Genomic DNA, 20,513 nt, shown 5'->3' with positions numbered 1-20,513 from the left:
ACAATCTGCATTTGCAACATGTCATAAAATCCATGCCAGCCTCTCCTCCTGGTTTTTGCTGCCAGCTTGGCTGAACTTTAGTGATGCCCACAACAAGAAGCTCTGGAAGGGCGCATGGCCACCCTCAGCAAAAGTTGCCGTGTGTGGGCTCCTTCGATATGGATGGCAGGTGGACTTTGTGACAGGGGAGCAACAAGCAAATGTCAAGCTGTCAGCTCTGACCAGAAATAAGCCGTCTGGGGAGTGGAGAGGGTACCCTGCAGGTTTGGCCTCTCTCAGAACTCTGAGATGCTCTCCCCAGCTCTGCAATGTGGTCTCCTCATCCTTCCCTAAGTGATCTCAAAGGCTTATAAGGGAAGCGATCAAAGTAAAATTACTATAAAATGTTGTTTCAACTCATAAAATCCCTGACAAGAGAAAAATAAGAGCAGCAAATAGAAGTCACACAAAATTGGGACTGGGAAAATATCTTATCTGCTTCAATGGATTTTGAATCAGCCCTTCAAAGCCCATCAGAACTCTATTTTGCCCTTACTGCTTTCAACATCATTCTCTGTCCCTGCACCTGAAATGTTGTACACCAGCAATTCTGATGGATATGCACCACATGCACCTACCTGGTCCTCAAATAAGAGGCCACTTCCTGTGGCTTAGCTGTGATGGAAGTGGTAACAGATGCTGCAACAGGCAGAGAGAAGAGTGGACAAGAAAAGAGAGGGTCAAAGTATTTTCCCATGCCTTCAACTGAAGAGATTGTCATTCTTCTGCCATCCTGAAATAGGGAGGAAAACTTTTGAAAAATAGCAGTGGTTGGCTGAAATGAACAGAAGGTATTATTGATCTTAAAATGAAAATTACTATTTGTTGATTTGGATTTTCTTCATGTGTTGAAATGGCCCAGTTTGACAGCTCTTGCTTTACAATATCTATCTTCTTGCATCTCAAAGCAGGTTAATCTTTCTGGAGAAAACTTCATGGGAAAATGCCACTTGTTGTCTACTTTGCAATGTACAGCTTCACCCTGCCTCTTGATCTATGAGGACACATGAGATTATTCCACCAGGCAGAAGTGACCAGCTGCTTGGTTTATTGACTTTATTTGCCTCATTTGTGCTGCTTATTTTAAATCACTTGTGGGTGTAATAAAAATAATGATCTCAGTAACTCATGGTTGCTCAGATTCTGCTCAGAGCCCTTGGGCACTAGAGCAGCTTCAAATGTCATTGTGGCTATAGTATGTCAGTAATTGAATATTTGTAGCTTGCCCAATTTTAAGCTTTTCTTGTTTCTATCTCTGTGAAAAAAAAAATAGTAAAGTATGCAATACTATCTTAAAATGCCTCCTCTCCCCCAAGTAGATGGCAAAGTCCAGACTTAATCCGTCTTCACCAGGTGTTGCAAGTATGCTGTGTTCAACAGAATCAGATGGGCAACCACAAAAATTTGTCTTTTTCAGGTTTGGATTACATTTTAGGAAAGAATTTGTGTTAATGACCATACAAGAAAACTGCTAATGCTTGCAGCAGTTTCACTAGAGCATCACCAGAGGGTGGCAGGACACTTTGTTGAGGCCACTGCTGCTGACTTGCAGTGCTGAGTTTGTACAGACACCCATCTCACCTCACCCTGCATTAGTTCACTTGATCCACAAAAGAAGTTAACCTCCTGAAAGAGTAAATGCTATTTATTATCTTTATCCTCTTGAAAGAGAGCAGAGAAAATTGGGACTGAAATCTGCATCAGAAGAGTTTTTGTTGTCTCTCTTGAATGACAGCGTACCTCACTGCTCAGTTTCAGTGGAAAGACTAGACTCACTCTTCTCATGCAATTGCAATAGCAGTGACTGTCCTCTGACTTACCTTCAAAAGCAAATGCACTGAAATAGGACCTTGTCTTCTACACATTTCAGAGCTGTCTTTACGGAAAGCAGTTGTTAGAATGCTAGTTTCCAGAATTCAGTTTGCACAGCTTTACATGGTTGCTGCTTAGTTGTGAGTACTTGCAGGACCCACAGCACCTCCTTCTACATAGCAGACTTTTTTTCTTTCACCATTGATGGTCTTGGAGGGTTTCCCAGCTAGGACCATAGTGGTTCTTGTCAAGCAAGAAAGAAAGCAACTCAGGAAAAGAGGAAGACGTGTATGTCTCCCAGGAACTTCAATGCATTTCAAACACTTCCCACTCATTGGCACAAAGATCGAGAACCACAATGTTCATAGGTGCACCAGCATGTTGGTATTTTTCACTGTTGCCTTTACCTGCTCAGTTTGGGAGTGTCTAAAGCATCTCTGCAGAAAGAGAAGGCTAACCTTGGTGGAGACACTCAGCTCATCTAGCAGCTACTACACCACGCTGTGTATAGCTTGGCTGGACCAAGTCCTTTCCAGAAAACCTTTCCTTCCGGAAGGAAAGAGAGTATTTTCTGCCCCACGTTGGAAAAAATGCTATGGGCATTCGTTTATGTTCAGCAACTGGATCATCCAATTGTGACTTGAACAGTTTTGGTCAGTTCCCACTGGATGATGCTGTAGCCCCTCCAGGAAAGAGAGGCTATTGCAGTCACAGGGTGGGAAGTACATCCCTAGTTTTGACAAAAAGTTTAGCTGAAGCACTCTTTCTGCTCATCCATGGACATCCAAACCCGACTCTTTATCTTATGCTAAGATCATTCTAAGCAAGGTGTTTTGCATTGATGACAAGATGATGTGCCGAGAAGACCTCCCACTTACTTAACAGGATATTCATGCCTGGGTGGCAGCAGGCTTCCAGTGTTAGCCTGAAGTTACAGATCTCTTCTGTCTTCCTCCTTTCTTCTATATGTATGGGACATTATTTAGCGTATATTAACATCAGGGTTTGGTGGTCTATTTCCAGAATATATTTGCAACAAATCAGGCAGGGCAGATGTCCAAAAATCCTGCCTCATTTAGCTGGAAGCTGAAACAACTCTTCTGGTAAATCTGTGATGTGGTAGCAATGGGGATCATAATTTTAGGAAAACAAACCTAAATTATCATCTTTCATGTTGTAGTGGTTGGGGAAAAAATGAGAGGGAGGGAAGTTGTGTATTCTCTCTGTGAGTGACTTTCTTAACGACACTCTCATTGAGAGTGACTTTTGCCAAATGCTGTTTACTTTTTGCTGTCAAATCTGTCTGAATTGATTGAAAAGTGAGACTTGTTCCCCTCTGCTTCCTAAGTGACACACAGACTGAGTGTGAGAAACGGCCTGCCAATGGCTCCATCAGGAATCCTGTGTCAGTACAACAGCTGAAAAATAGAAGACACTTTGCCAAGTCTCCATCTTAGCCCACAGTCTCTCCTACTGCTCTTCCATGGGTGCAGTTATGTGGCTAGAGCTTGGAGAAGGCTCAGCTCAACAGAATTCTTGTCCGTGGAGCTGTTCTTGCACTGCTGGAAAATTCAAAAAATAAATAAGGCAAGAATCTTATTTCAGCCCGGACTGATCACACACAGGTTACAACTGAGAGAAATTAAGCCCGGATAGCAGTAGATATGAATTTAAGAGGTCACATGAAACCAGACTAGTGGACTAGAAAAATATGAGGGAGTGGTACACCAGATTTAATTAACTGTGTTCATTTCCAGGATTGCAAAAATTTTTACAGGCTTTAATGCAATCTTCATGGAGTAGCTGGACTCTAGAAGAAGCAATCCTCAGTCTCTCATCCTGTGAATACATCCTTTTCTACAGTGATCTGTTCAGTACGTATTGGTGGTATTTATTCTGCCCTTACAAATTAAATAAGGAATTCTTGTTACTTACACTTATGTCACAAAAAATAAATGTACTCTGAAACACAGGCTGTGACTTTTGTTTCCTCTCTTCTTTTCTCAAGACATCTAAGTTAAATGTGTTTGCTTCTAAGTTAAGATACCTGATTTGTCCTTGGCTTTCCAGGTGCTTCACAAGGAGTTAGATCCCTATTTGACCATGTCACATGGTCAGTACTGTAGCTTTCAAGGTCTAGTTATAGCTGTGAAGATTTTTGGCTGGCAATACTTGATGACATACACATTCTTTCTGAGCTTGACCAAAATACATGACTTTGGTGCTCCATTTCTCACAGCAGCAAAGAGTGAATAACTCAAATGAGAGTGAACCATCTTGTTTGAGCCACTCTTTCCTGGACAAGCTGTTGACAAATGGGAAGCATAAATAGTATTTTAAAATCTAAGCATAAGAGGAGAAAATTAGCATGTTAAGTGATCTCAGATGCTTCCACATGAACAGCCAAAGCAGTGCTTAGCAAGCCCTTGCTCTCCCCTGTGAGAGACTAGGCAAGCACCATCACTTTTTACAGGGCAGAGGCCTGTATGAGGATGAATTACAGGAGGCAAAAGCTTTGTGCCAGCCTCTCTCCTCCACTTGATCCCCACAGGGGGCACATTACTGTCACTATGCTTTCTCTTCCATACCTGCCTGACACCTTTATTCAAGAGAAAAGAAAAAGGAAACTTCATAAACCAGCATACTAAGTCAGAAACATTGGGGATTATCTCTATCATGGTCTTTGAAATCTAGAGGATTTTGCACAGCCATACTCTGCCTTTGCACTGCTAATGCTTTGTCTAAAAAATCCCTGTCATTTTGACAGAAAGAGCTAATTCTATGCAAAGATATTTTATGATTTAACTGACACTAGAATGGTGAAAATCTGTTTGTTCTCTGTACCTCAGATTCTCTAAGACAAGTATCATGGCTGTGATCCAGCCAAGCTTTTAGTATGAATCCACACTCTAAGTATGTGCAACATCTTATCAGATGCAAGCAGCAGAAAAATAAGAGTCATCTTAACAGAAATGCTCACTGGATTGCATATATATGAATTTGTCTCTTTAAAATGGATGTTGACTATCCTCTTTGCATATGCTTTTCATTGGTCCTCACTTGAACAGAAAGCTTCTTTAAGAAATTTTTTGTAATTGAGCAAGTGGGGACAAAGGGAAACAGATTAAGAAAGAAGTAGAATGATTATTTCAAGTTAGCGTGAACTTGTAAATGTCTGTACATTTTCATATGCTTGCAGAGTAAGTCTTGTTCTACATTATTTTTGGAATCTGGGTGGGGTTCCTCCACTGTCAGTTCCAAATTTCTTCTGCTGTCTGTACAGGCCTCTCAGGCTATCCCATCCCTGGGTGGGATCTCCAGGTCTGTCTGCTGTTCCAAGGCTCTGACCTAACAATTGTTATGTTTAACAACACCCCTGGGAGTGAGCTTTCCCTCTCTATCTGTCTTCAGGAGGGATGGGAAACAGACTTTCAGCTCTCAGACATGCACTGTGCTCTGTTCTTCCTGACTTTGTCCAGGTTAGCAGCATGCACAAACACAATCAAGAACTCAACTACTGTGGTGACAAGCTAGATATAGCTTACAACAGAACAAGTCCTGCTGCACTAGTAAATGGCATATTTCATGATAAACTGTAAAGCTGCTCAATCACATTTGTTGTACTTTGAGGCACCTGAATGAAACAAGACTTTCCATCTTGGCAGTGTTGAACAGCCAGTGCTAAAAGTATTGACCTGTTTACAAGCAGGGAAACATTCCAGTTATGTAAACAGCAGAGAAGTACTTTTTTTCTCTGCATTCCTAGAGTAAGCTGGCTTTAGCTGAGTCCATAACTTCTGTGTGTGCTGTTCTCTTTGCTGCCTCCACACACACAAATTCTAAAAATATTTAGAACCACAGCTTGCTAAGTAACCTCTTAAGCAAGGAGTTTCAATGTGTTCTTGCAAAAGCCAGCAAAAGAAATTGAAAAGAAATTGAAAAGAAATTGAGCGACCAGCTCTAAAATGTGTTTCCAAAAGAAGCAAAAACTGCTATGCTGGATGAGGCCAAATGCTGCTCTGAGCAGCAATTGTTTCCAATAACAGTTGCTAATGACAGTTGAAGAAAACTTTACAACAGGACAGTTAAGACATCTTTTTTTTTCCTCCTGCTCTTCTTCTTTGTCTCCTTCTTCTTCTTCTTCTTCTTCTTCTTCTTCTTCTTCTTCTTCTTCTTCTTCTTCTTCTTCTTCTTCTTCTTTCTGCCTCTTCTTCTTCTTATTTTTTCCTTCTTGAAGTACTGACTACAATAACAATTACTAGCCATACATAGCTCTCTTCCTTGAATCTGTTGAACCTGTTTTAACCTCTTAATGTCACTGTCGTCTGCAAAATTCCCTCCTAGTGATTTTCAATCCAACTTCTGTAGTGTGTATAGTAGAGAAGAGGTCAAAAAAGGAGGGAAAGAACATATTTCTGCTGGTTTAAATTGGCTGCTTCTCTGTTTTAAATCCACTGCTTCTAACCCTTGAATTATTAGCAGTAATAATTCTCAATCCTCTACACTTTCACTTTTTATAGTTACATTCTCAATCATTGTGCTCCCAGAAGCAAGAGTTATTTCACATATACGATGGTTTTTCTGTTCTTTTGTTTGCTGTGACTTTGAAATGAGGAAAGAAAACAGTAACAATGTTACTGATCTGGCTACATGACCAGTTCATATAGGACTGGAATGCTTTTTATTCTATCTTTCTCTCTGTAGTTATAAGAGGAAGCTGTATCTTATTTTTTTTCCCCACAATATATACAGGGACTTGAAATGTATGGAGTGCAAGAATATTGTCACAGAGATGCACAGTGGGCTCTGGTTTTCCTTCATTTGGATTGGACCTTCCCCTTGACCACAACAACAGAAGACAGGTGGAAATTATGCTTGAAGTAAAAATAAAAATCTGAGATTCTTCTTGTGCAGCTCAAGCTCACTTCTTCACTCATTTATTCAGGAATGTTGTCGGCAACGTATGTTGCAATCAATCCAATCCTACATTCATCCTACTAAAGTGACTTCACCCTATCAACAAAAATGTTATAAATTTTCTGGTTCATTGACTTTTCAAATTCAGCATGAGCAAAAAACTACTGGTCTTCTAACATGGAGTGCAATTGTTTCACCTTGTCTTGACTCTTTCAGATGCATTTCAGGCAGAAGACAGAGCAGAACAGACAGATTAACTTCATCTATTTGATAACTAGTATCCACGGAGTCCTCAAAGTAAGGCTTCTCTGGAATGTCAGAGATAACGAAAGCCCCACATAACTAAACAAACAGCTTAGAACAATAAAGTGATCCATGCAATTTCCCGTATTGTCTCTCTGGAGTCCATGGGCTCATGAGGCTCCTAGGTGAGCAGGAAAAAGACAACCAGCTCAGCCAAAAAGAGAGGTACCGCCGTAAAACAAACACTCTGCAAGAGCTGTGTCAGCTGCAGTGGGTGTTATTTCACCTTTTCAAACTGCAATCAAAATTGAGATTACCAGGAAAAAGAAACAGCTTGGGAAGTTTGAAGAATGTCTATGTCAGTTCTTGTTCAGAAGCCATAATTCTACTTTGATGACAGCATAAGCATTTGTAAGTGTGGAAAATACATTAGGAAAACCTCATTTTCAGGTGCACACCAGAGTTTCATTTCACATAAACATATGAAAATGGGGACCATGTTCTCAAATGTTGAATACTGTCCTCTTTATACTGAATCCAGGGAGAGTTGTGTTGGTGGGTGCAGTGTTTTGCAAAATGTAGCTCATCTGAGTAGCATGTAGCATTATATACACAACTGTTTGCATTAACTATTGAAAAGTTCATGGATTTGTGGAATGAGATGTTTTCTCCCTATATCTTTTTATCCCTGCTGGATTTTCTTTTTTCTTACTATTATTACTTAGAAATTTTTTTAAAGTATCTCTTTTCCAATTTGAAGATGAAGTCAGATGCTTTTTAAAATAATTAGCAAATGTTTACCTTCCATCCTGTTTTTTGGCATTTGGGTGTAAAACAATAAAACTGATGTTCAGCTTAAGCTGACTTTAAAGGACTCTATATATCATCCACATAATGCTGCATCTTCACCAGAAATAAGCTTATAAATGAAATCAGAAGAACAGCAGGAAGCCAACAGACCGGCAAGCCCCTCTTTCTACCAACAGAAACCCTTGTTAAATGCTTGGTAAACTACTATGAATAGTTGTTGGTCCAATTAAAGAATCCAGCAATATTTGTACAGAGTAGCCAGCCCTGTGAGAGGCACAGCATTAATTTAGACTAATTCAGTGCGTGCAGCAAGACTAATTCTGTCAGCACTCTTTATTTATTGTAACTCCTGCTTCACTCAGAGCAAGCAAACAGCCAAGAAAACAAGATATCTATGTTATTTCCCAGCCTCTGAGTAACCACTTTTGCAATCTGAATGTATCCCTAAAACTTTTCAAGTGGTCTTAGATATATGATTAAGGTAGCAGCCAGATATTGCATGTTTCCTGTGGCTCTCTGAAAAAAAAATGGTGTTCTAGACAAAATACAAACTTTAAAACATTTGGAAGGAAAAAACAACAGAATTTGCCAGAGGGTGGCTGTTTCACAACAGCTCTCAAGTTTTCAAAACTTATTTTCAACGTGTCCTAAAAAACAAAGCTCTTTCAATGTTTTTAGCAGGCAGAGTCATTACAAAATGGATCTCCCCTGACACAGAAGTCCTGAGCACACACTTTCCACCTCTCAGCAGCAAATCTGTCATGTTTGGCTTGAGAATGCTCTCAAATTGTATGTAAGACAAAATCATGTTTGGCAAATCATTTTGAAAGCCTTTGGGCATATCTAGCGAGTCTATGAACTCTAAACCAAGTGTCACTTTGCAGATCTGACAGATCCATACCAGCCCCAGCTCAAAGGCAAAGGAGACAACAGAAATACTCTGGGTAACCTTTCTAAGATATTAAGTTGTTTTGTTTTGTTTTGTTTTGTTTTATGGAGGGAACTAAGTTGTTTTTAATATATTTTAATCCTTTCTTAGTCCTACATTTATTGTCTGAATATAATTCTACCTGTTCCTCTTGGAAATAAATTTTAAAAACAAAATAAAACAAAAGCACAAACAAAAAACAAACAAACAATCCTGCAGTGTGGAGAGCATATAAAAAAATCATGTCAGTAGAGCAGAGCCATAAGCTTTCCAAAAGGACCCATGTACTTCATGCTGGTTTTATTTGTTCTCACAGTGCAGGAGCACATTTTGTATGTTCTATATGGTCACCCATAGGATGCCAGAACATTTGCCGGTGAACTTAACATTTTGCCATTTAACCTTTAGCCACAACTATGCAGACTATTTAACTAGGCAGGCCAAGGAAGTTAAAGTTTTTAAGCATACTTGTGTAGTGATCTTAGAATCTTAATGCGTAAGTGGTCAAATCTTTTTATATTCAGAGCCCAGAAAAATAAATGAGCTTTCCCATTTTGCTTCATGTGACTGTTAAAGATTGTTTTATAAAACAATAATCAATGTGACTTTCCAAGGTCATGTGCATGTTAGTGACAGAATTCAAATATAAAATTTCAATGCACTCTTAATTAGGTCAAGATGTCTGAGCAAAATTCCTTCTGTCCAAAGCATCCTCTTATTCCATGTGCATGATAATTAAAATAAATTATGCCCATGAGAAAAGCCATGCTCTAACATCAAAATCCCATTTATCTAGATAAGTCTCAAATCCTTCCTTATTTTGTTCTGATGAAATTCATCTGTCTTTATTTGCAATTGATCTGACTTTGCTTAAGCTTAGTGCAGTGGGTTGTTGGGGGAATTTTTGCCTCTGTAGCTTCCATGATCCAGTTTAAATCATTGAAAATATGAGTCCTTAGCCCCTTCTGCTTTCCAGCTCTCCTCATGCTCTTTATCTTAACCTTTGTTAGTGACCTTTAAGGCCTCTATTCTTGGCTGTCCTCAAAAAGCAACAATCCAGAGTCATCAAAAGGTCCATTTCACCCTGAGGTCATAAGGTGAGGCAATGGTTTGGATTTCAGGGAAACATCACACTTTGGTCATAACAGTGGACAGTTCATTTCACTGCATCTGTACTCTGGGGAGAAGGCTTGAGACAGGCAGTCGTGCCAAAGACACAGGAAGAGGATGAAATGCTCTAATATTTATTTTTCTAATAGATACTTCATTTCCTGTTCTTCCTTTTCAGTATTTACATTAGAAAAGTACCTCCAGTCGATTGCATTCTACAGCATAGTTCACTAGCAGCAATCGTATTCAGTCATATTGGTATATTCAACACCAAAAAGGATGGCTAACCCTAGCTTTTAAAACTGGAAAAGCACCCTCCCTTCTTTCCTACCACCTGGAGTAAGAAAACTAGCCGCTACATGTAAAGGGCAACTGCTTCCCTTACACCCTACAGCTTCCCAAGTATTCATCAACCTTCTACTCTGGGTTTTTCTGAGGTGTTCTCTAGGAAAAGGGAGATTGCTCCTGAGTTTTGACCCTGCAGAAAGATGTATCCTTAAACTCTCTAATGTGCTCACAGGAGAAAGAAGCAAAAGTAAACAATTAAAGGGAAATGATGAAACAAAGAGAAAAAAAGTTCCTACTAATATTTAATGGAGAGGGAGAAAGTAATGCTTAACTAGGTCCTGCCCACATTCATTATTTTAAAAGGTTCTTGCTTGATGGTTTGTAACATATGCAGCTGATAATAAAGTAACAAAATTTAGAAATGAAATTAACAGGTTTCAAAACTCTCACTAGTCTTTCATGGAAATAAACATTTCTGTGTTTTTTTGTAGCCTTTCATTAAGGACAAAACCCAGTTTCCATTATTGTCTCAATTTCAGTTCTGCAAACTTTACTTTGGGAGTTGAGATTTTGTACTTGTCTTTTGAAATCCAACTATTTCATTAATTCAGAGTGAATTTTAGCTGTCACTGGACTTGGATTTGATTTCGAGAGGTTTTATCAGGCATGTCTTTCCTAACCAGAGTTACATACATGAACTGAAGCATTAAATGCATGTATGCATATCAATTTTTTATGACTTTTGGTAGGCCTGCTGGGAACTCCTGCAGCTATGAACTTGATATTGCATGGAACAAAACAAGAGACAGAAGAAAAATTGAGAATTTTGTTGATCATAAATCTATGGGAGTGTAAGAATAATTTTCAGTATCATAACTAATTATTTTTTTAAGGATACCACAGTAGTAAAATTCAGTTTTAGATTTCATGCAGCATTAGGCTTCCTCTTCCCTCTTTTCTATACAGATAGGGTTTTTTAAAGGTTCAACAAATAAAAGGAACCTTTTAAAAAGCATATGGATGTACTTAATGCATTTTTTAACATTAAAAATTTCCCAACCTGTAATAAACAATATAGATTTGTGATATACTGTAGATTTGTGATATACTGTAGTCCTTTGTGTCACATTTTTTAAAAATACAATAATGTTACACTCCTAATCCATTTATTTTTGCAAGTAGAACATGAAAATCTGCAAAATTCCTGGTTAGGGAAATTGAACAATTCTTAGAAGGAACAAGACACTTTGACCTTCTATAGTTCTTGAAGGGCTTATCAATGAAATTATACTAAAATGCTATGGGGAAATAAACGACCCTTTTTTCAGTGGTTGTGGAGGTCTGGAAATACATCTGGAAATCACTCTGCCATTTCTTCATTCCTCTAAATTTAAGTAAATAAGATTTTTTCCACTTTTTTTTATCCAAACCACCATGTCTACATGAAAGTTAAAATCCTCATCAACAGTGACGAGAGAGGAAGAAAGCAAGCTTCTGCTAGCATGGGTCTAGCACATAGAAGCAGAGGAAAATAGTGATCTTATCCTCAGCAAAAAGAACTATTTTATGACTGGGTCCCAGTGAAGCTGGTGTGTTTTAAGGTGCTTAATTTACATAAATGACTCCTTGTTAGGGGATCTATGATGTTCTTAAACAGTTAACATATGTTCTTTATCTGGAAGGGCAGGGACAGTCACTTCTGGGACCCTGTCCATTCTTGAGATACTAACAGCAAAGACTGTGTGCCCCCATTACTGTTATTAAGTAACAAAATTGCTTCCAAATATCTTACTCTTTCCATTTTAAATTATGTTGTATGATGCAACATGTAAACACCTTAACAAGCTTCATCTATCAAGTGTAATCCAGGGGCTGACACTGGCACATGCACAAACAAAACAACACAGCAACAAAAAAGTGAAGCAATTCTTGTACTTCTGAAGAATAAAAAAGAGCATTCCTTGTGGAATGATTTTGCAAGTGTGTGTAATCAATTGTAAATAAATAAGAAAATTGGTGTTTATAAGCAAGAATCTTTGAGTGTAAAAGACTATTTAAACTAGGGTGAAATAAGCCATTGCTTTCAATCACAGAGAGAATTTTCAAACCAATTATGTTCTCTTATGCCACTTCTGATGTCAAGAAAGACCTTCTAAGGATTGTATCCAAGAGGATATTCTAGTCAGTTCATTGAGGAAATAATGGTATCCTAAATATATGAACAGAACTTGCCCCCCTTTCATTGGTCTGTATATATCATCACAGCCTGAGTCTACTCAAATCTAAAATTAGAATTAAAATCAATATAGATGCTTGCACAGGTGCCCTCTGTATTTGGAGGCCTAAAGGGTCTATTTGAAAGATCCAAACACAACCTGTTTACTGAACCCTGATATCATGGTAGTGCACTGATATGTTTAAAAGAGAGGGTAAAATCAAGAGCATATGTTTTGTGTGTACAGTCAAATAATGAGGAAGGAAAATGCAAATGCAAAGCTTGGAAGGAGAGCCACCAACAGACAGGAAAGAAAAAAGCAAAACAGAGCCAAAATACTTATACATACAGTTCGTGATTCCGGATCTTCAGTTCCTACCTAATGGCTACTACTAACCCTGGAATTTCCCTTCCGCATGTGAGTAGGTATTATTTATATCCTGTAAGATAAGTTCTCCACACTGCTGTAAGATGATTCCAGCCCAGTTTTCTGGTGAACACCTGTGGTTAAATCTTCAACTCATATAATCTCAAGAGACTTATCTGAGCCAACTCTAAATTGATTGATTCTCTTAGAGGTCCATATGCTAGGACAGTCATACCAGCTGTTGTAACTCACCTAGACAATGGGGCTGTAACATCCCTGATGGAGGCTGCAAAGCTGCAAGAAGAAGTAGATTCTAATTGAAGCTGATCTCGGTCATGCAGCGCTATTAAGTGCATGGTGCTGGTAACAGCTCTGTAACCTGGCATGTTTTAGGATGAGACACTGCTGAAGTAGAATTAAGTCCTCTCTGCTTAGCTACCCCCAGCCAAAGCTCTTCCCTCCCTGGGCATCTCTGTCCTTGCCCACAGCACTTGCTATAGGGACAGACTGTTTATTCACTGGTGACAAAGATGACATCACAGCAACAGAATGGAGATCCTTAGAGCAAATCTATCCCAAAACTTGCTGTCTAATGCAAAGTGAACCAGCAATTGAATAATAAAGACTTCAGTGAACATGACACTGGAACACCAGATGAAATTACAATGGCTTTAAAATACAGTTTCAGTTAACTGTGCCTGGAAAAAGGAGAGAGTACAAAGGAACACATAAGTGGAATAGATTTATAAAATGAAAGAGTAGTACCACTAAGTTGATTAGATATGATTTTTCATCATTACTATATTTTGCACACCTCAGGTAATTTCAGTGGGGAAAAAATTAATTTATTCCTGTTTATGACAAAAATAGGCTTTATTTATATACAACATACAGGAAATTTATTCCAAGAAACATATTCAACATCTTTTTTCCCAAGATATTTTTATGAATAGTGACAGTACTGACACATACAGCAATTTTTTCAAAGTAGTATGTGAGTTTTTATTACTAGCTGTCCATTGACAAAGGACGGCACAAATCATCTTCTACCATACACTTTTCAAAGAGGTATCAATTAACTTTATTGATTGCCTTTCTGATAATAATCATTATTTAATTTTATTTGAGGATCATGCTTTACATGCTGAGAAAATTCATCTAATGGAAAGATCAAAAACAATAGATGTGAAAGCATATGTTGACTGAACTAGATTCATCTATCTCCTTTTTAGTTATGCAATACTGATTTGCTGACACATGCACAGAAAATCTTTGTGACAAGCAGACAAAATAAAAGATCATGGAAAAGGTAAAAAGCAAGATACTGTTCCAGACATGACTACTGTACAGAGAGGGGAGTACACTAAGCGTATAGCTCATCATACTGATGTATCTTCTTGTACCAGACAGACACACTTAGGGCCATCACATAGGCGTGAAGACAGAAAGGTAATTCTTTCCTCCACACAAGAGAATAAAGGTATAACATTTAGATGATTTGCTTCAGACTCAAACCTGGGATTCCAAAATGGTGTCAACTGCCATGTCTCCATTGGCTTCACTGGTTTCCAAAGTCCATCCAAATTTTGCTGTCTTTCTTAGATCTTACTTTGACAAAATTTCCATCAGTAATAAACATGAACTATGCTTCAATATGCATAGAAGAATTAGTCCCAGAACACTGAGTTCTCAGTTTGAGTTCCTGATGGGGATTTTTGGTGAAATCTTAGTATTATCTAGTCTTTGTTAACCAGGCAGGAAAGGAGACACTTTGACTGTTAAGAGGCTATAACTTGATTGTCCCTTCAACCAGAAAATAAAAAAAAACCTACATGAACCAAATAGGTCAGACTGCTTAAAGATATCTTAAGCTTACTCCAAATACTTTTTTAGTTTAACTGCTGCAAACACATAGACCTTTAGTGTGATTTTAAGTGGGTGAGGGAGCCAAATGCAAAACACAGCATGTCCTCCTTTCTGTTTGCTTTAACTTTTCATAGGCTGACAAAAGGGATGTGGCATGGTTGCGTGAGTGACTTCAAACAAGGGTTTGTAAGCTCTTGGGGTGCTGAGTGTACCTGCTGTCAGGACAGAAAAGATGCAGCAGATGTCTAGAAGAATACAGGATGGAGGCCAACACTCTTCCAGCTGTCCTAGTATTGTGACATGGCTGTTGGCTGGGATGCCCCAATGCTGCCCTCATTAATGTGTAAAACAGGTAACTGGACCTTTCTGCTGATCTAGCTTTCATTTCAGTTTTTGTCTGCTCCCATCCTGAGCTCAAAGTTAATTATTACTGCTATTCCTGAAGTTAGCTAAGGAACTCACACTTTTTTCTGTAAGAGAGAAAGAGTGCCTTCTTTCTCCAGCCTCGTATATTTTCTTTCTTGTGGCACTGTGGTTGTAAGAGCTCTTTGTCCTAGATGTGTATCACAGTAATTCTGAAAGAATCTCAATTTCTCACATCTTCAGTCCTGGGTTGGCTTAATTTCAAAATAATGTTGTGGGTAAAATGCATAAAAATTCTTATACAGAGGGAGAGTGAGGTTGTATTAATATGAGCCGTATCAGACTAGAATAAGGATCTGACTATGTGCAAGTCTTTCAACTAACACATTCTAGGAAACAGTTTCAAGATAGGCAAGTATAGTTAATACTCTTAAAATCTGGGGTACACCACTTCATATTTTCAGAGGTGGAAGAGATATATTTGTACTTTGTTGGAGAACACTGGCAGTGGGAGGATTTTTATCCCACAGTTTTTCTGCACACAAATGTTGAGGCATCCACTATATTATTATATATATATGTATTACTATATGGCTTAGAGTTCAAGTGCTTGACCACATGCTGTGAAGCATTGTGTGAAGCATCTCCTTTTAAGAGAGGTCCCAGCATATACACTTAATATAATGTAATTTTTTTATTAGAAATTATAGTGAAGTCTCTCTTTGTTCATCACCTCTGTTCTTCCTCATAATATATTATCCTATTCCTTTTTCTGTGTTGGTTTTAACACTAGCTGGAAATTAAACCCCAAGTAAGCCACTCCCCTTCCCCCCGCCCCTTCTGGTAAAGAAAGGGACAAAAGCAGAGACTATGGGTTGAGGTAATGATTTCTAGAAAGCACAAAGCAGTGAAATAAGACATGCACCATAACAACAGCAATATTAATAATATTAACAAAAAGAGAAGGTGTTTTACCCACAAAAAGGTGTTCACCACCAGGAACAAAACCATGATGGCATGGGTAGGCCACAACCACATGACTTCCCCAGGCAAAGGCACTCACACAACTCTGCCACCAGGATACCATCACACCTCTTTTCAGTTGTCTCCACCAACAACTGATCAACTTTTCTTGTCTGAGAGCAGTATTTTCATCACAGTAACTTAAATGCATATCCAACATATTTCATATTCATATGCAATACTAGAAGTTGTGTGAATTTTAATAAGGTAGCTGTATCCCTTGAAACTGGAGTACTTGCTTTAACCACAGATAAAAGTCACACTTCTCCTGCTTGTGAGTTTCAGTTGCAATTGGGAAGAACTGCTCAGCATGCCCCAAATCTTCTTTCCCTTACTCCTTAAACTTTGGTACCTCTGGAAATTACAGAACTGCACTACTCATTCAGAAAAGCACTTTCCAGTCATGTTTTGAAGGTCATTTCTTAGATGCTTTGCAGCCTGTTAGATATAGCAAAGAGAGTTTAGAAATTTACCCTCTTTATCCCAGAGCACCGCTTTGCTGGGTTAGTGCACAACATCTTGAGAAGGACACATGCACAATCAGCAGTACCTCTATGCTGTAAGTGAGCAGAGTGAAAGACTGACAGTGCCTTTGTATTTCAAGGCTAAAATATACAGCAAGTTTTGAAAAGGCAACCTGGAATAGCCTGTCTACCAAACCTATTTTTTAATTGTATCAGCCTATTGAGGAGCAAAAAATGTCATAAACTTCATAGGCTTCACCCTACAGACTTTGTCTATATCTTTTGTCCTGCCCACTGGAGTTTTCAGAATCTCAAGTTACCTTGAACATGAACCTGTCTTTTATGATCAAAGGTGCCTTCCATGTTTTTCTTACATTTAGTGTTTGCCTGGATCTTTAAAAAATCATACAGCACATACTTCAGAGTGTAGGATATGGCAAAATATACTCACTTTAGTATGAATGTTGTAGGCCAAAGACAGACTGACTGTGTGCTTATGAATAAAGTATGCTTCATGAATTCTGAAAAGCTTAGCTTAGAAGTATAGTGAACATCTGCTGTGCAAACAGAGACCAGCAGATGTTTTGATTTTGCCTACCTTTTTTTTTTAATCTTGGAAGCTAGCCATATGATATCCTTATTGTGTATTGGGCTTGTCCACCAGTGAAAACAAAATTCTTATGACTAAACTTCATCATTGTCTGAATACTGAGAAGCAATACAAATCTTGTTTTTCTTTTTTTATAACTTGAACTAATAACCCATAATTTGCCCCTTTCAAATGCTTGTTTGCTGTGCAGAAGACTAAAATGCACAGACTTCTGCCTGAAAGGAGCAATTTTTGGCAGACTGACACTTCTCCTCCTACATAATGATCTTTTTCCAAAGTCATGTGGACAGACATTTTGCTCTCATTTAAGTGCTCTGTATTCTCTTCAGTCTGTGTCAGAACTCCCAGAGGTGTCAATGGGATTTGTGTGTGTAAATCAAAACTGCCTGCCTTCAATTTGTGTGTGTTTAAACAGTATTTATGTGGGAAGTCTAGACTTGAAGTTTCTAGCCCTGGAAAATTTATCTTAAAATAATTACAGCCAGTGAATTACAAGGATTGCAAAGTATCTCTCCCAACTTTTAATGTTAAAAAAGTGATAATTTAGGAGCTTAATCTCCTTTTATTCCTCCTTCTTGAGAATACCCTTATATTTATAGAAAATTCTTTGTTTCCTCCATATGTTCTGTTTGTGACTGAGGCCTAAAATGGCCCAACAAATCCTCTCAGATTTTATGACTAAGATCTTGATAGCCTAACTTTGGCTGAATGCACAATGCATCCTGTATAATGTTTTCCTCCACTGTCCTTTCACTATTGCCACTAAAAAAAAAATTAAAATTTTAACTGTCAGAAAGTGCTGAGACAGTGTGTTCTAACATATGAAGCTTCCAAGAGCAGACCCTGCTTTGTAAAAAGACTGCAGTCTTGCTTGATCTTTGCTGTAGTCTGGGGGCAGTGAATGAAGCTGCAAGCCGATAAGGCACTGCTGCACTGGGAGGCGAAGGTTCTCAGCCAAGAGGAGAAGACACACATCCCAGGACTCAGGAGCTGGACGTGTTCTTTCTCCGAAAGGGCACAGGAAGAAAGAGGATAAAGCAACTTCCCAAAGCCCTTTCTTTCTCCCCCTTTCCTGGAAGAGCTCTGCGGCTTTCATTTAAAGAGATTGAAAGTATTTCTACCCCTACTCTATAGTAAATGCTATTCCTGGAAGCTTTCCTCCTCATGCAGTTCTTTAAACACCCCCTGCTGAAATATTTCCCTGACATGTACAAGGGGAAGTGGACAGCACAGAGTAATCCTGTACCCTGGCAAAGGCTGAAGGGGCAGAAAGCCTAGCTCTGCTAGCTACACACTGTGTTAGGTTTCCCCAGATAGATGCTGTGTGCTTGAGCACAAAGAGAGTCTTAGAACAAGCTTAACTAACATCAGGCTCTGAATTCTGTTCTTAACCTGTTATTTTATCTCTAGTTTAGCTAAAATCTAGAATGCTGTAAAATTCCTGCAGACACCTAACATTTCAGTTGCAGCTGGGTTTCCACTGTGGTACAAAGTTACTAGCAGAACATCCTTACTGTAAAAACAAAAATGACCAGCATTCCTTCAAAAATTGTAGGGTATGTGATATTGTGGTGCTGTCTCTGCAGGCACAAATACTGTGTGGGCTGAGTACAAGGATGTGTTCTGTCCAGCTGTATTTGGAGGAACATGAAGGGGGGAAACACAATGCTTTTCTTCGCCATATTTGGAAAGATGCTTGGCCATGTTTCATTGAGTAATTCAAGCAAAAAGCTATTTGGCTAAAGGACAGCAATCCTCAGACTGTTTGTTTGCAGAAGGGTTTTTAACTGGGGGTAAAGATTTCCCTTTTGTTTAGTAATCAGAGTGGTGTTAAATGACCATATGGTCTTGTGGGGAGACAGTAAAGAATTACTGGAATTCACCAAGTCTGTGGATTTTAATAAGACAATGAAAGAGATACAGTAATGTGATTGTAAAAGCAGCTGAAGTGGTGCTCTTAAGCTTTCCTTTTCAGGGCCAGTCAGCCCTCTTCTGTCACATGACAAAGACAGTTTATTCACAAGATCTATTTTTTTTTTACCTGCTGTTTTGTAATGGAAGAGAGTCACAGTCCAGCACCACCTTCTTAACTACCCTGTCATCAGAAGTCACATTAAACCTGCATTTTCTGTTCAAGTAATGAAGCCCAGGGCAGATATTTTGACCTTCAGGGACACTTAAAGTGGGAAAAAACTCCTTCTGCTCTCCACCTCCCCATCTGCTACAGATCAGTATGAACCAAAGAACAAATAATATGCATGAATACAACAGGGAAAAGACCATCAAAAGAAGAGGGCTTAAGCACACCAACATGGAAAGGATTTGTAAAAAGCTGGCAAGCAGGCTTGGAGAAGGCAATTTCATTACAACAGAGATTTCCCCTGAAAATGCTGCTTTCAGAAAAGCTTAGTGAACATATAGTGAACGGAATGCTTGCTGCTTACACACACATACATGACCTTCACCATCTGCAAGACAACTTTTTCTTTTGCAAGTACAGCCTCATGGATAAAATACTTTCTTGAGGATTTTGCATGCTGAGTCCAAGCTTTTAAGTTTCAGTTTATTGCAAAAATTATTCTAGGGTTTTGTTAAATCACATTAGGAGCAGACTTGAATTCTTTGGCTGCTCTCACTCTTTCCCTCCTACCACTGGATTTCCTTTACTAGAGATGCTGATGCTAACTTCTCAGTATCTTGCAATGCTTTAGTGTCCCCTCTCTGCACAAATAGATCTAACAATGCAAAGAGAGGTACCTGTGTTATATACAAGGGGAAATATATTAGGAGAATTATTCACTACATACAAGTTACTGATTCTTTTCAAAGCCTTTTGCACACTAATTATCCATGGACTGAAATCTCCCCTTGCCATTCAAACTTTTCTGGATTTTATTTCACATCAGTACTAACATCTGATGTGAACATCTGTGCTAACGTCTCAGTCTTGCATCCATAGTCAAAGTTTAGCTGTTCACCTCTTTATTCCTCTACTATTGCAAACTCCCTGTGAGATAGATATATTTACATCTTGCATTGATAAGTTCACTCTGAGGCCCTGTACACATGTTTATTTTTGTTAAACCAGTAAGAGCTTCTGTGCAGCATGACTGGAGAGGTCTGTATGACTTAAGAAAAAACATGCTTTCGAAAATTGTACATGTATCAAGGATTAATTTAGATTTGCCCTGTTATTTTTTGCATTCCTAATTCTGATGACATCACCAAGACTGAAATTAACTACTGTGTTTTCACCATTAGTCATACCTGATTGCACACTGGCAACGGGCCCTTGACATGAATTGTTCTTCCTCTGCTAAAAGTGTTTTCAGTACATCAACTTTTCTTCTGCTTCTGAGTCCTAAAATGTGTGGCATTTATAAATATGAATCTGGGAATATGTAAATGTGGATGAAACAAGGGAACTGACAGTTAGGTTTCCAGCAAGCTAACCCAGA

This window comes from Motacilla alba, chromosome Z (genome assembly GCF_015832195.1).
Source record: "Motacilla alba alba isolate MOTALB_02 chromosome Z, Motacilla_alba_V1.0_pri, whole genome shotgun sequence".
NCBI classification, from domain to species: Eukaryota; Metazoa; Chordata; class Aves; order Passeriformes; family Motacillidae; genus Motacilla; species Motacilla alba.
The sequence above is the reverse complement of the archived record's forward strand: the minus strand, read 5'-3'. Positions refer to the sequence as shown.